Source organism: Lactuca sativa, chromosome 5 (assembly GCF_002870075.4).
Source record: "Lactuca sativa cultivar Salinas chromosome 5, Lsat_Salinas_v11, whole genome shotgun sequence".
Lineage (NCBI taxonomy): Eukaryota > Viridiplantae > Streptophyta > Magnoliopsida > Asterales > Asteraceae > Lactuca > Lactuca sativa.
In genome coordinates this window covers 202,851,401-202,865,209 of record NC_056627.2, presented here as the reverse complement: position 1 = coordinate 202,865,209, position 13,809 = coordinate 202,851,401, and positions in this window count along the sequence as shown.

Here is a 13,809-nt window from a genome sequence, read left to right as displayed (position 1 = left end):
GTAGCAAAGGCATTACTTCAGGTTATACACGTACATGGTTATTAACTATTATAGGTATAGTTAGGAGATACCACTTACCATTCCAAGTACAAGGAATCACACAAGAGTCAGTTCATTCATGAGTCTATGCTAGTACCTTACATGAGTACGTTTACATATGCTTACATGAGTAGGTTTACATATACTTACAGGAGTATGTTTACATATGCTTACATGAGTACGTTTACATATGCTTACATGAGTACGTTTACATATACTTACATGAGTACGTTTACATATGCTTACATGAGTACGTTTACATATGCTTACATGAGTACGTTTACATATACTTACATGAGTACGTTTACATATGCTTACATGAGTGTGTTTACATAGATACACTTACATGAGTACATTTACATAGATACGCTTACATGAGTACGTTTACATGAATACTTTTACATGAATACTTTTACGTAGATGTTATATGATGGGTTACTATTACATATTACATGTGTAGATACTGTTATATATTTCTCCTTCTTATCTTTATCTTGTGATTCAATCACATAATCGACGAGATAGATTGGACTTTTTATCCTAGTACCAAAGGATACATTGTGGGACTAACCATTCCTATCACCGCTGTTAGCTACAGAGGATAATGAACATCTACAGATGCTACGGTTAATACTTATATTAGGAGTACCTTTACGGGACTAACCATTCCTACACCCTGCTGTTAGATACAGAGGATAATGAACATCTACGGATGCCTATGGTTGATACCATTACAGGTATACTTTAAGGGACTAACCATTCCTACACCCAGCTGTTAGCAACAGAGGTAAATGTACATCTAAGGATGTCTTGAGTTAACATTGTTAGTTATCCTAATACAAAAGGATAGTACTTAAGTTATTATGTTATTTTCTTCCTTTACTTTGTAACACATTCACATGAACGACGAGGTAGGATATATTTGATATAGATAACTATTTTTCTTATTACCTTTATATTGCGACTTATACACGTAAACGATGAGGTATACTATAGTTTTATACTAATAGTTAAACAGGGAAAAACCATCACATTTACAAAGATACTTACTTTCAAAATAGTCGGGTCTTGGTAGAAGACTACTTTCAAAACAGTAGGGTCTTGGTAGAAGACTTCTTTTATAGGGATCATAGGGATTTCTAGGGTTATTCAAACGCTTTCCATTACTTATAAACATTTACATACTTATATGAGCTTTCTTTCAAAACAATGTCAAGACTTTTATTACAAGTTTTACACATCAAAGACATATTAATACTTATGAATTCACCAGCTTTTTGGCTGATACTCGCTTTCAAAATAACTTGTATTCTCAGGTCACAAATAGACAGGAACGGCAACCAGGTTTGTGAAGACGGAGCTGTCCAGACTTGTCTTATTCTGATTATTCATTTTATTGTTGTATATTATGAAAGAACACACTTGTAATTAAAATTATACTATTAATGAAATGGAAGATGTTGTTGCTTGTTTACTACTTTACATTGTTGTGATACATTACATGATGTCCTCCGCCCCAGAACGTTCCCACCGTTCTCGGTTTTGGGGTGTGACACTTTTAATCAAAGGATTACTCTGGTTTTATTTTTAAAAGCATAAACGAAATCAGTTTTTTCTGGCTGTGAAATTAAGGATGTCACAGTTGGTATCAGAGCATTAGTTTAAGCGAACTAGGAATTTGTAGGATTTCTAGACTTAAACTTAGAACGCTAAGTGATGATTGTGAGATGAGTGTCTACCATATTTTAGACACGGGCACTAGTTTATTTTAGGAAAGATGCCTAAAATGCTTTTATGAGCTAAATGTTATATGTTTGTCATATATGATATTATTTGTTTGGATCTATTGGTTTGTTGCCGACCGAATCTGGAAACCTTATGTGTTTAGGATTCTAAGGGTATGACTACGATATTAGAACTAGCATGTAAACATTTTGGAGTGATAAGGAGATTTATATGTCTATCATAAATAAAGCTTTCCTATCTTAAAATTCTCGCCTAAGTACACCAAACGTCTGGTTGGGTGTACAAAACGTTATGATGAAGACTCGTTGAGAATTGAGTAAATGGAGGAAATTAAAGGCTTATGATAGTGAATGACACCTATCGGAAGATATCGTAAGAGTGGTATCTTGCCTTTAGAATATGTCTAATAAAATAAGGGAGCGTTTATAGGGTTACAGTGTACACCTTCGATTGGCAGGATGATGGAACGGTTGGTGTAATTCTTGAAGTTGTCCCATTGTTTGGAATTTCCATCACCAACCGAGTTGAAGTAGAATTGATGAGTGAAGATACGCATGGAAGAAGTCCTAGTAGAGTATAGGGAAATTTTTATGATTAATTGGACACATTTGTATGTGTTAAATTGTTTTGTGATTTTAGGACTTGGGGACTGCGAGACCATACTTGAGACGAGTATGAGTAGGTGTGAATAGTTGTAGAGATCTATACTACTGGAAGCACAGGACTCACACTTGGATCAGGGAAAGTCACAAGGTTACCAAGAAGCTAGTAATTGATTTTGTTTTATTCATGTATGTCGTTACCATTGTTTCGGTAATGACTCAGAAGATGAATGTTAATTTGACCTAAGTGGTCATATCAAATTGACTCTGATTAAGAGGAGTTTGTTACGTTGTTCGGAGATCTAAGTTCGATGTAATATCTGACTTAAATCAGAAGATTGAAATCAATGTGATCGATAGAATCGCGCTCATTGTTAGAGAAATTGGTAGCTAGAGATGATACATGTTAAAATGTAATTATATCACATTAGAACATAAAGGAAGTTATAGTTTGTTCTGGAATTTGACTCTAAGAGACTTGAGTCTAAACGTTGCATCACACGATGATAGGTCATTAAAATATGATCGATCCATGGTAGTAATAATAGAACTTGCATTTAGTTTGTTAAAGAAGAAGAAGGAGTCTCTAGTAAAGATCAATATTGAGACTTGAAGGTCATAATTTAGAGTTTAACATAAGATAGAAAGCAGGTGTAAGATTTGAGCATCGCCTACAGTCTATCGTTCGAAGAAACATATTTATTACGGTCATTACTTAGGATGGAAAGATAACGTATGGAATCATTATAACAGACCTATTTTGTTGATGATTTCGGGACCTAATCATCCAAAGGGGGAGATAATCGTAACGTCCGTAGATCAGGGCTAGTCAATTAAGAGACAATAAGTGTCGAAAATGACTTTTTATAAAAGATTATTTAGAATGAATAGTCTTAATAAAAGTTGTAGTATATGTTACAAGGATTCCGGATATATAAAGAATGCCGACATCCGAGTTATGACGAAGAAGTTATGACCTGTCGAAGTTTCACGACAGAACCGGCATGACACAACGTAACATAAATAGTGAATTTACAATAGAGTGATATTTGGCTCTAGCGATCTAAACTAAAGTCATAGAATACGTTAAACTGAGAGTGTGCATAAAGAGAACGCCCAAATCTGACTTTGTATGAGGAAGTTATGATTTTTCTAAGTTTCAGCTTAGCGGTATACAACCCAAATCTCGAATTTGAGATCGAGTGATCTTTGGCCAAAACAATCTAAACGAGAATCAAAGGTCTCGTGGATAGTAGTTCAACGGTAAAAAGTCAGACGAAAACGGACGTCAGATGAAGAAGTTATGAATTTCTAACAGAGTTTTCCTGTCCCGACCTACTAAAAATAATATAATAAAAATAAGTCAAAATTAGCCGACGGAGTCTAAACAAAAGTTGTAGAGCATAATCTCACTTATGCGTGGATATAAAGAACGTCAAAAACGGAGCTCGTATGCGAGATATATGAATTTCTGAATTTCGGGGCACAAACTTCCACCACTGTCAGAGTTCACGACGTGAACAGGTGATTGACACATTCTAGAGCAAGTGGACTAATGACGAACGCCATGACCTGAGCAGGACCAAACTCACGACGTGAATATTTGAGGTTCACGATGTGAATCCATAAAGTTGGCCCTATAAATAGAAACCCAAGGTCAGCCGAATATGGTTGCTAATTCATCACTCCCTCACTCTCTATACCCTCTCTGGTCATCTTGAAGCACCCCCGAAGTCCCGATATCATCCCGAAACCCGAAATAAGTCTCGAAGCCCCGAAGATCCTGAGAAAAAGAGTTTTCAAGCCGAAGCTCTGCCCACGAGAAGTCTGGTTTCTGAAAAAACATCCTGGTTTCATCGAAGAATATTACTTTAAGAGTCGTAGTGCTGTCAGATCATCGTCTTATCAAGTGAGTGTATAGTCACTTTCATCTTACGCATAGATATGAAGTATTTTATAAAATACGTGCTATGTGTGTGTATATATATACATATATATCTATATATATATATATATATATATGTATATATATAGGCATACCTGATACATGAATATGGATTAGGTAAGGAGGTAAATTTTAGATCCGGGAGTACGGATTATGTATTTTTGAACTATATGTTCATCCGATAAGGTATCATGTGCATAGTCCCTTTCATGGACATGAATTTTATACAAGTATGGATTAAAGTATTAAATATATATGTGTGTGAAATATTTGTTATTGCCCGAAATATGTGTTAGATATATATATTTGATGATATACAACATGTGAATCGGTTATGATTCAATATGTGTTAAGTATACATTAGTTAGCGTTGCCTAAACGAAGATAATATCGAAAATTGATTATAAGCATTGTTGTAGCACCCGGTTCCTGGTATGTATCTCATTCAAGTTTTCTTTCACATTTTGGCATGGACTCGGTGAGTTGAAGGCCCAACTCGTCGAGTAGAAGCGACTTGGACCCAGGGATTAAGTGGGGGACTCGTCATGTTGGCAACACGACTCGACGAGTAGACCCTGTCTGGACAAAACCCTAACCCGAGGGTTTACACCCTATTTAAACGACCTTATACAGCCTCCATCGTCCCCTATGCTATCAGAACACGTCACATTAAACCCTAATCATCTTTGGTGAAGATCTAAGGCTTTTTGGTGATTCTTGGTGGTTTGTGGTGGCAAGAAGGAAAGAATAGCTTGAGGAACCAAGAGGTGGGCTAGAGGAGTTAAGCTTGTGCATCATCTACAGTTCATGGAAGGTATAAAGTCGACACCTTGCTTCTTCTTGCATTAGATCCCTTTTTGGGGAGATCTAGGGCTTGTATAAGCCATTTTCGGTGACTAACCACAAATGTAAGCATGGTTGGGGGTTGAGGCTTCAGATCCAGGCTCCTTAGGGAGTTGGGAGGCAGAAAGGGACTGCCTTTGCACCCATGGAAAGCCCCATGCAACTCAAGAGCTTCTTTTAGGACCATTTTAGCTCAAAGTCCCATGCATACACGTAAAGTTCGTAACTTTACATGCTAGATCGATCTTAGGAGCCTAGATCTATCATTTGGACAAGTGTTGTACATCAGAAATCGAGAAATGAGACTTGGACAACCTCGACTCGGCGAGTTGTTCGTGGGAATTTGGGAGTCCGAGGCTTGACTCCCCTTTTCTGTTAGGGTTCAAAGGAACTAGTTGAATGGTAGAAGGGTTTTAGAGGGTCCAAGGGAGTGACCCAATGTTTTGGACTTAGCCATAGACCTGGAGTTCATAGGACTTGACGAGTACATGAGCAGACTCGGCGAGTCCAAGGCCATCTCCCAGCAAATGAAGATGAACTCGACGAGTTGTTCATACAAGTCGGTGAGTCAAGGTCAGGACTTGTTCAACAATTGAAGGTGAACTCGGCGAGTTATTCATACAACTCGACGAGTTGGATGAAGGATCATGCGAGGTTCGTAAAGAAGGAGAACTCGTCGAGTCATTGTTAAACTCAACGAGTAGAAACGTGAATGACGGCACTTGAAAGGATAGGGACTCGATGAGTTGGCGGCCCAACTCGGTGATTCAGGTCAACTGAAAGTTGACTTTTACTTTGACTTGGTCAGGGGTATATCAGTCATTTACGCTAAGAGTAGTTATCAGTATCTGATTAAGTGTTTTATAGATTTATAGCCGGTGGATCACCAGAGCAACAGTCAGACATCTGTCGGTCAGCTTTTCAGCAGTCAGCCTTACGAGGTGAGTTACCTTCCAGTAGCGGTGGGTCTAAGGCACCAAGGCCGGCCCACCAGTAAGAGTCGTATGTTAGATGACTCTCTTTGTGATATTCATCTAGGTTTGCTACTACTTGATATGTTATGTGCTAGTATGATATGATGTTATATGTTAGTAGTAGTAAGGGAGACAGTCCCCAAGATTTCCGGTCGATAGGGCCAAAGGTGGGGGTAGTCATACCCAGTCATACTAGATAGAATACGGTTATGTGTTACATGTTATGTGGTAGTGGTAGAGGGGTGAAATAGTCCCTAGTATTCGGTCGAGAGGACCGAAGGGGAGGCCAGCACCCAGATATGCTAGGCAGTATCCGGTCGAGAGGACCGAAGGGGAGGCCAGCACCCAGATATGCTAGGCTGTATCTGGTCGAGAGGACCGAATGGGAGGCCAGCACCTAGATATGCTATGCAGTATCCGGTCGAGAGGATCCAAGGGATAGGTCCGGCACCCAGAAATGCCTGACAATATATGTATGTTATGTGATTATATGGTATGTGGTATGTTGGGGGAACTCACTAAGCTTCGTGCTTACGGTTTATAGTTTTGGTTTCAGGTACCTCTTTAGCAAAGGGGAAGGAGCTGGTGCGGTAGCTACACATCATACACACTCTCGTTACCTTCCGCATTATGAGATATTCTGGGATTGTACTCTGACATGATATTATTTTCAGTATTTGGGTTTTTAGACATGTTACATTGTTTATGAGATGATATGATTTCACATTGTTACTTATAAACGTTTTGCAAATCCATTAATTAAAAATGAACTTTTTGGACGTGAAATTTTGGTTGTTACAAGTTGGTATCAGAGCCCTGGTTTGAGAGATTCAGACACACCCTCGGGGATGTCTAGACTCAAACTGAGGGATTAAAAGATTTTTACAAAGAAAATGGTTTTCTAAAAGCTAAGTTAAAAAGTTTTAAGAAAGAACGATGTTTGTGATGTGTGCGACGAGCCGAGCTCACGTAAGTTTTTCGCCAAAGTACCGATACAAGTTTATGTTATGGTTATCAGTTTCAGTAGAACAACATGCTATATTAGGACTAAGGATCTAGGAAGGATGCCTTATGTGCCTATTATATGTGCTTTTAAGCTGCATGATAGTGTTGAATAGACAGAGATAGGATAGCCTGCTTAGGTTATGCCTGATTACATGAGCTTATATCGCATGCTAGTACAACTTCCTGTTATGTGGATAGAATTGCTTGAGCTTGTTTCCTTTTTGTCTGAATGCTGCTTGCTTTGTGCTATGTAGGGCTCGGAGTGATGGGAGTTAGATATTAGTTGGGTACGTTAGATCACATGCTATCAGGGTTGGATAATCTCAGAGTGTTAGATTTGAGCCTACTGTGTAGCTCTTGTTTGAGTCCTAATCGTTGTAGGGATTAGTCCCTTACTCGATGGATTATCTAAGCCTCGTGGCATGTGATTGTATCCATATGGTGGCTAATTGGCATTGCAAAGAGGCCTTCAACAGCTGAGGACCGGTTTGGTGGAGTTAGAGGTACCCTAGGGCAAGCATAGGATGAGAGTAGCAGAGATCAGTAGTAGTAGTAGAAGGGACTTGGTGGAGTCAAGGCAGTTCTTGAGGAAAGTAAGGATAGATGTGGAAGCTAGTATGGGCCCGTACTACTGAAATCAGAGGATCCGTACTTGAGTCGAGGAAGGCTGAGACAAGAGCAGGAAACCTATAATAGATGTGATCCCTCTAGATGTATCAGTATCACTGATAGTTGTCAATATGTACTGCAGAATGGTGGTGCTATGTCCGAGGCCAGTAGTTGGTAGTTCAGGAGAGGGATCGGGTTTGGGTTAAGGTTCCGAACCAGTGGATGGGAGGCTACGCGAGTCCATCGCGTCCTAGATCACTAGATGCATCCTTGATGCGACCCCGGTCATCTTTAGGTCGATCAAGGAAGGGATTATCGAGCTGAGGGAGGATTGCCTCAGGGCGTTCAGGAGTGACATGGCGACCAGCTAGTCAGGATCATGCACACTATCCTTTAAGGACTTTAGAGGCAGTGGTGCGCCAGATTTCCATGGGGCGAAGGACCGAATTTTGGCCAAGCGGTGGATTGTAGACATTGAGTCTACGCAGTTGACCAGCTTCTGCCCCGAGGGGTCGAAGGTGAGATACGCAGCAGGGTGCTTGAGAGACAGGGCCAGGGATTGGTGGGAGTCGGTTGGTGACTCTCTGGGAGCCTCGACTATTGAGGCTATGGCATGGTCGGACTTTGTGACTTGGTTCAGGAGTGAGTTCGCGCCAGTTGTGGAGCTTCAGCAGTTGGCCAGGGAGTTTTTTGGATATGAGATAGACTACGGAGACTGTGGCGGAGATCACCGCCAAGTTCCGGGATAGGGCGTTGCTGGCGCCCCAGTATGCAGGAGATGAGGACATGAGGAGGACCCGCTACCATGACATGCTGCGAGCCAACGTTCGGGAGCATGTCAGTTTTTCAGCTTGCCTTACCCTGGATTCCATGATTGTCAGGGAAAGGGAGAAGGAGATTGACCTGGAGCACATCCGGAAGAGGAAGCTCGAGGAGGGACATATGATTGGGGCTTCGGGGAACAAGCCCAAGGGATCAGACGTTGGGCCAAAAGGCCAGCAGGGCTAAGGACGCTGCAGGAAATGCGGCAAGTCACATGAGGGAGTGTGCAGGTTGGGATCGTTGGGCTGCTATAAGTGCAGCAAGTTGGGGCATTTCAGCAAGGATTGTACCGCCCCTGCACCCACTATTCAGATATCTGAGTTGCTATGTTTCCTTTGCAACCAGAGTGACCATAAGAAGGCCAATTGCCCCCAGTTGACAGCAGTAGCGCCAGTGAAGGCGCCAGCCCCAGCGAACCTACGGATTACTGATGGCCGGAAGGGCAAGTCAGAGGCTCCAGTGGTCAGGAGTCGGGCCTTCCAGTTGACTACCGAGGAGGCATGCGCCACACCCGATGTGGTGACGGGTATGATTCTTTTTCTTTGATTTATTTATATGATGTTTTTGATATTGATATATGCTTATATATATATATATATATATATATATATATATATATATATATATGTGTGTGTGTGTGTGTGTGTGTGTGTTTAGGATCGTTCCATGTGAACGGTATACTGGTTCAGGTGTTGTTTGACTCGGGCGCTACCCGATTGTTTGTTTCTCTTGTGGTTAGCAAGAAGTTTCCTGAGTCCTCGGGCATGTTGGATTGCCCTCTAGAGGTCGAGATTGCGGACGACCGGTCTGTGTGAGCATCAGAGGTCTTCCGGGGTTGTGTTTTGAGGTTGTTCGAAGAGCGTTATCTAATGGATTTGGTTCCCAAACCGTGAGGGGGAACAAGGTTATTATTGGTATAGATTAGCTAAGTCCTAACGGAGTAGTGATTGACTGTGCACAACAGTTGGTTCGGATCAGGACCCCAGGTGGGGGAGAGCTGGTGATTCAAGGCGCGAGGCCACAACGAGGACCAGCTTTATGTTCGGCATCGAGAGCAAGGCGCTACCTTTAGCAGGGTTGCACATGATTTGTCACCTATGTTACGGATACCCGGGAGGCGGGTAAGGTAACGGTGGGCGATGTGCCTGTGGTACGAGAGTTTGCCGATGTATTCCTTGAGGAGTTGCTTGGGATACCTCCGGAGAGGCAGGTTGAGTTCAGGATCGACCTCGTCCCTGGTGCGGCTCCGATAGCTAAGGCACCGTATCGGTTGGCTCCTCCTGAGATGAAGGAGTTGTCTGCACAGTTGCAGGAGCTGTTAGACAAAGGATTCATTAGACTGAGCAGTTCACCCTGGGGAGCCCCGATTCTTTTTGTGAAGAGGAAGGACGGGCCGCATCGGATGTGTATAGATTATCGGGAGCTAAATAAGGTAACGGTGAAGAACCATTACCCACTCCCAAGGATTGATGACCTCTTTGACCAGTTACATCAGGTGAGGGTCAAAGAGGAGGATATACAAAAGACTGCTATCCGGACATGTTATGGCCACTATGAGTTTGTGGTGATGCCCTTCGGGCTCACCAATGCTCCTGCCGCGTTCATGGATCTCATGAACCGCATATGTAGACCGATGTTGGATCGTTCCATGATAGTTTTCATTGATGATATCTTAGTCTACTCCAAGATTCAGGAGGAGCATCTGCGAGAGGTTTTGGAGACCCAGCGGAGGGAGAGCTTGTACGCCATGTTCTCCAAGTGTGAGTTCTGGTTGCGCGATGAGCAGTTTGTTGGGCATCTTGTCAACCAGGACGGTATTCTGGTCGACCCGGCCAAGGTAGAGTCCATGATGAGATGGGAGGTTCCAAAGTCTCCATCTGAGATATGGAGTTTCCTGGGATTAGCTGGCTACTATTTGAGATTCATCCAGGATTTCTCCAAGATAGACGTACCCTTGACTCGGCTAACGAAGAAGGTCGTAGTCTTTCGCTAGGGGCCTAAGCAGCAGGAAGCCCTGCTAGAGGGCATAGAGGGTTTTGTTTTATACTGCGATGCGTCCATATCGAGTTTGGGCGCAGTTCTAATGCAGAGAGGACATGTTAATGCTTACGCTTCGAGGCAGTTAAAGCCTCACGAGGCGAACTACCGAACGCATGATTTGGAGTTAGGGGCGGTTGTTTTGCCCTAAAGATTTGGCGTCATTACCTCTGTGGGGTTCATTGTACCATTTACATAGACCACAAGAGCCTGAGGTATCTCATGGACCAGCCGAATCTGAACATGAGGCAACGTCGGTGGTTGGATGTGGTGAAGGATTATGATTATGAGATCCTTTACCATCCGGGGAAGGCCAATGTGGTGGCCGATATGCTTAGCTACAAGGTAGCGCCGATCAGGGATATCTGCATGCGGATGACTGTGGTGACTCCGCTGCTAGAGCAGATCCGAGAGGCCCAACAAGAGGCTATAAAGGAGGAACATCAGAAGAGCGACCGTATTGTGGGTCAGGTGTCCTCTTTCGACTATGATAGCCGAGGGTTGTTGACCCTCCACCATAGGGTATGGTTCCCTATCATGGAGGTGCACGTCAGATATTAATGGAGGAGGCACACAAATCCAGGTTTTCTATCCATCCCGGGGTGACAGAGATGTATAGGGATCTTCGTCTTGACTATTGGTGGGTCTGCATGAAGCAGGATGTAGCATGGTATGTGGATCGGTGCTTGACCTGTAGGAAGGTTAAGGCCGAACATCTGAGGCCACACGGCAAGATGCAGCCGTTGGATATTCCCATGAGGAAATGGGAAGATATCACCATGGACTTGATCACCAAACTTCACAGGACCGCACGGGGAGTGGATTCCATATGGGTCATTGTGGATTGGTTGAGCAAGAGTGTGCATTTTATACCGATCCAGGAGAGTATCTCGGCCGAGAATTTGGTAGACATTTACATTCGAGAGGTGTTGACTCGACATGGAGTGCCAGTCTCCGTGATTTCCGACAGAGATATGCGGTTTACTTCCAGGTTCTGGAAGAAATTCCACGACGATTTGGGTACTCGTCTCCATTTTAGCACCGCATTTCACCCACAAACGGATGGTCAGAGCGAGTGAACCATCCAGACTCTGGAGGATATGCTACGGGCATATGTGTTGGATTTCGGTGATAGCTGGGATACTCACCTCCCATTGGCTGAATTCTCCTACAACAATAGCTACCAAGCAAGTGTCGATTGTCCTCCCTTTGAGATGTTATATGGGCAAGGTAGCGTACAAGCTGGATCTGCCAGCCGGACTCAGTCAGATCCACAACACTTTCCACACCTCCCAGCTACGGAGGTACCTGGTGTACGACTCAACAGTGGTGCCCCTAGAGGATATCCATGTCGACGACAGCCAGAATTACATTGAGCGGCTTGTGGTGATTCTTGATCGGAAGTCAAATGAGATGAGGAATAAAAGGATCGAGCTGGTGAAGGTGCAATGGAGGCACCGAAAAGGCTCAGAGTGGACGTGGGAGCTGGTGGATGAGATGATGGAGCATTACCCAGATCTTTTCCAGGAACGAGCAGCAGACTTCGAGGACGAAGTCTAAAATAAGTGGGGGAGATTTGTAGCACCCGGTTACTGGTATGTATTTCATTCAAGTTTTTTTTTCACATTTTGGCATGGACTCGGCGAGTTGAAGGCCCAACTTATCGAGTAGAAGCGACTTGGACCCATGCTTTAAGTGGCAGACTCATCGAGTCGGCAACAAGACTCGACGAGTAGAGCGTGTCTGGACAAAACCCTAACCCGAGGGTTTGCACCCTATTTAAACGACCTTATACAGCCTCCATCATCCCCTATGCTATCAGTACACCTTACATTAAACCCTAATCATCTTTGGTGAAGATCTAAGGGTTTTTGGTGATTCTTGGTGGTTTATGGTGGCAAGAAGGAAAGAATAGCTTGAGGAACCAAGAGGTTGGCCAGAGGAGTCAAGCTTATGCATCATCTACAGTTCTTGGAAGATATAAAGTTGACACCTTGCTTCTTCTTGCATTAGATCCCTTTTTGGGGAGATTTAGGGCTTGTATAAGCCATTTTTGGTGACCAACCACGATTGCAAGCATGGTTGAAGGTTGAGGATTCAGATCCAGGCTCCATAAGGAGTTGGGAGGCAGAAAGGGACTGCCTTTGCACACATGGAAATCCCCATGCAACTCAAGGGCTTCTTTTAGGACCATTTTAGCTCAAAGTTCCATGCATGCACGTAAAGTTCGTACAACTCGGCGAGTCCAAGGACATCTCCCAGCAAATGAAGATGAACTCGACGAGTTGTTCATACAAATTGTCGAGTCAAGGTCATGACTTGTTCAAAAATTGAAGGTGAACTCGGCGAGTTGTTCATGCAACTCAACGAGTTGGATGAAGGATCATGCAAGGTTCGTAAAGAAGGAGAACTCGTCGAGTCATTGCTAAACTCAATGAGTAGAAGCGTGAATGACGACAGTTGAAAGGATAGGTACTCGACGAGTTGGCAGCCCAACTCGGCTAGTCAGGCCATCTGAAAGTTGACTTTGACTTTGACTTGTTCTGGGGTAAAATAGTCATTTACCCTAAGAGTAGTTATCATTGTCTGATTAAGTGTTTTATGGATTTATAGCCGGAGGATCACTAGAGCAGCAGTCAGACATCTACCGATCATCTTTTCAGGAGTCAACCTTATGAGGTGAGTTACCTTCCAGTAGCGGTGGATCAAAGGCACCAAGGCCGGCCCACCAGTAGGAGTCGTATGTTAGATGAATCTCTTTGTGATATTCATCTAGGTTTGCTACTACTTGATATGTTATGTGCTAGTATGATATGATGTTATATGTTAGTAGCAGTAAGGGAGACAGTCCCCAAGATTTCCGGTTTATAGGGCCAAAGGGGGGGGGGGGGGGTAGTCATACCCAGTCATACTAGATAGAATACGGTTATGTGTTACATGTTATGTGGTAGTGGTAGAGGGGTGAAATAGTCCCCAGTATCCGGTCGAGAGGACCAAAAGGGAGGCCAACACCCAGATATGCTAGGCAGTATCCGGTCGAGAGGGTCGAAGGGGAGGCTAACACCCAAATATGGTAGGTAGTAACCGGTCGAGAGGACCGAAAGGGAGGCCAGCACCCAGATATGCTAGGCAGTATCCGGTCGAGAGGATCGAAGGGGTAGGTCGGGCACCCAGATATGCCTGACAA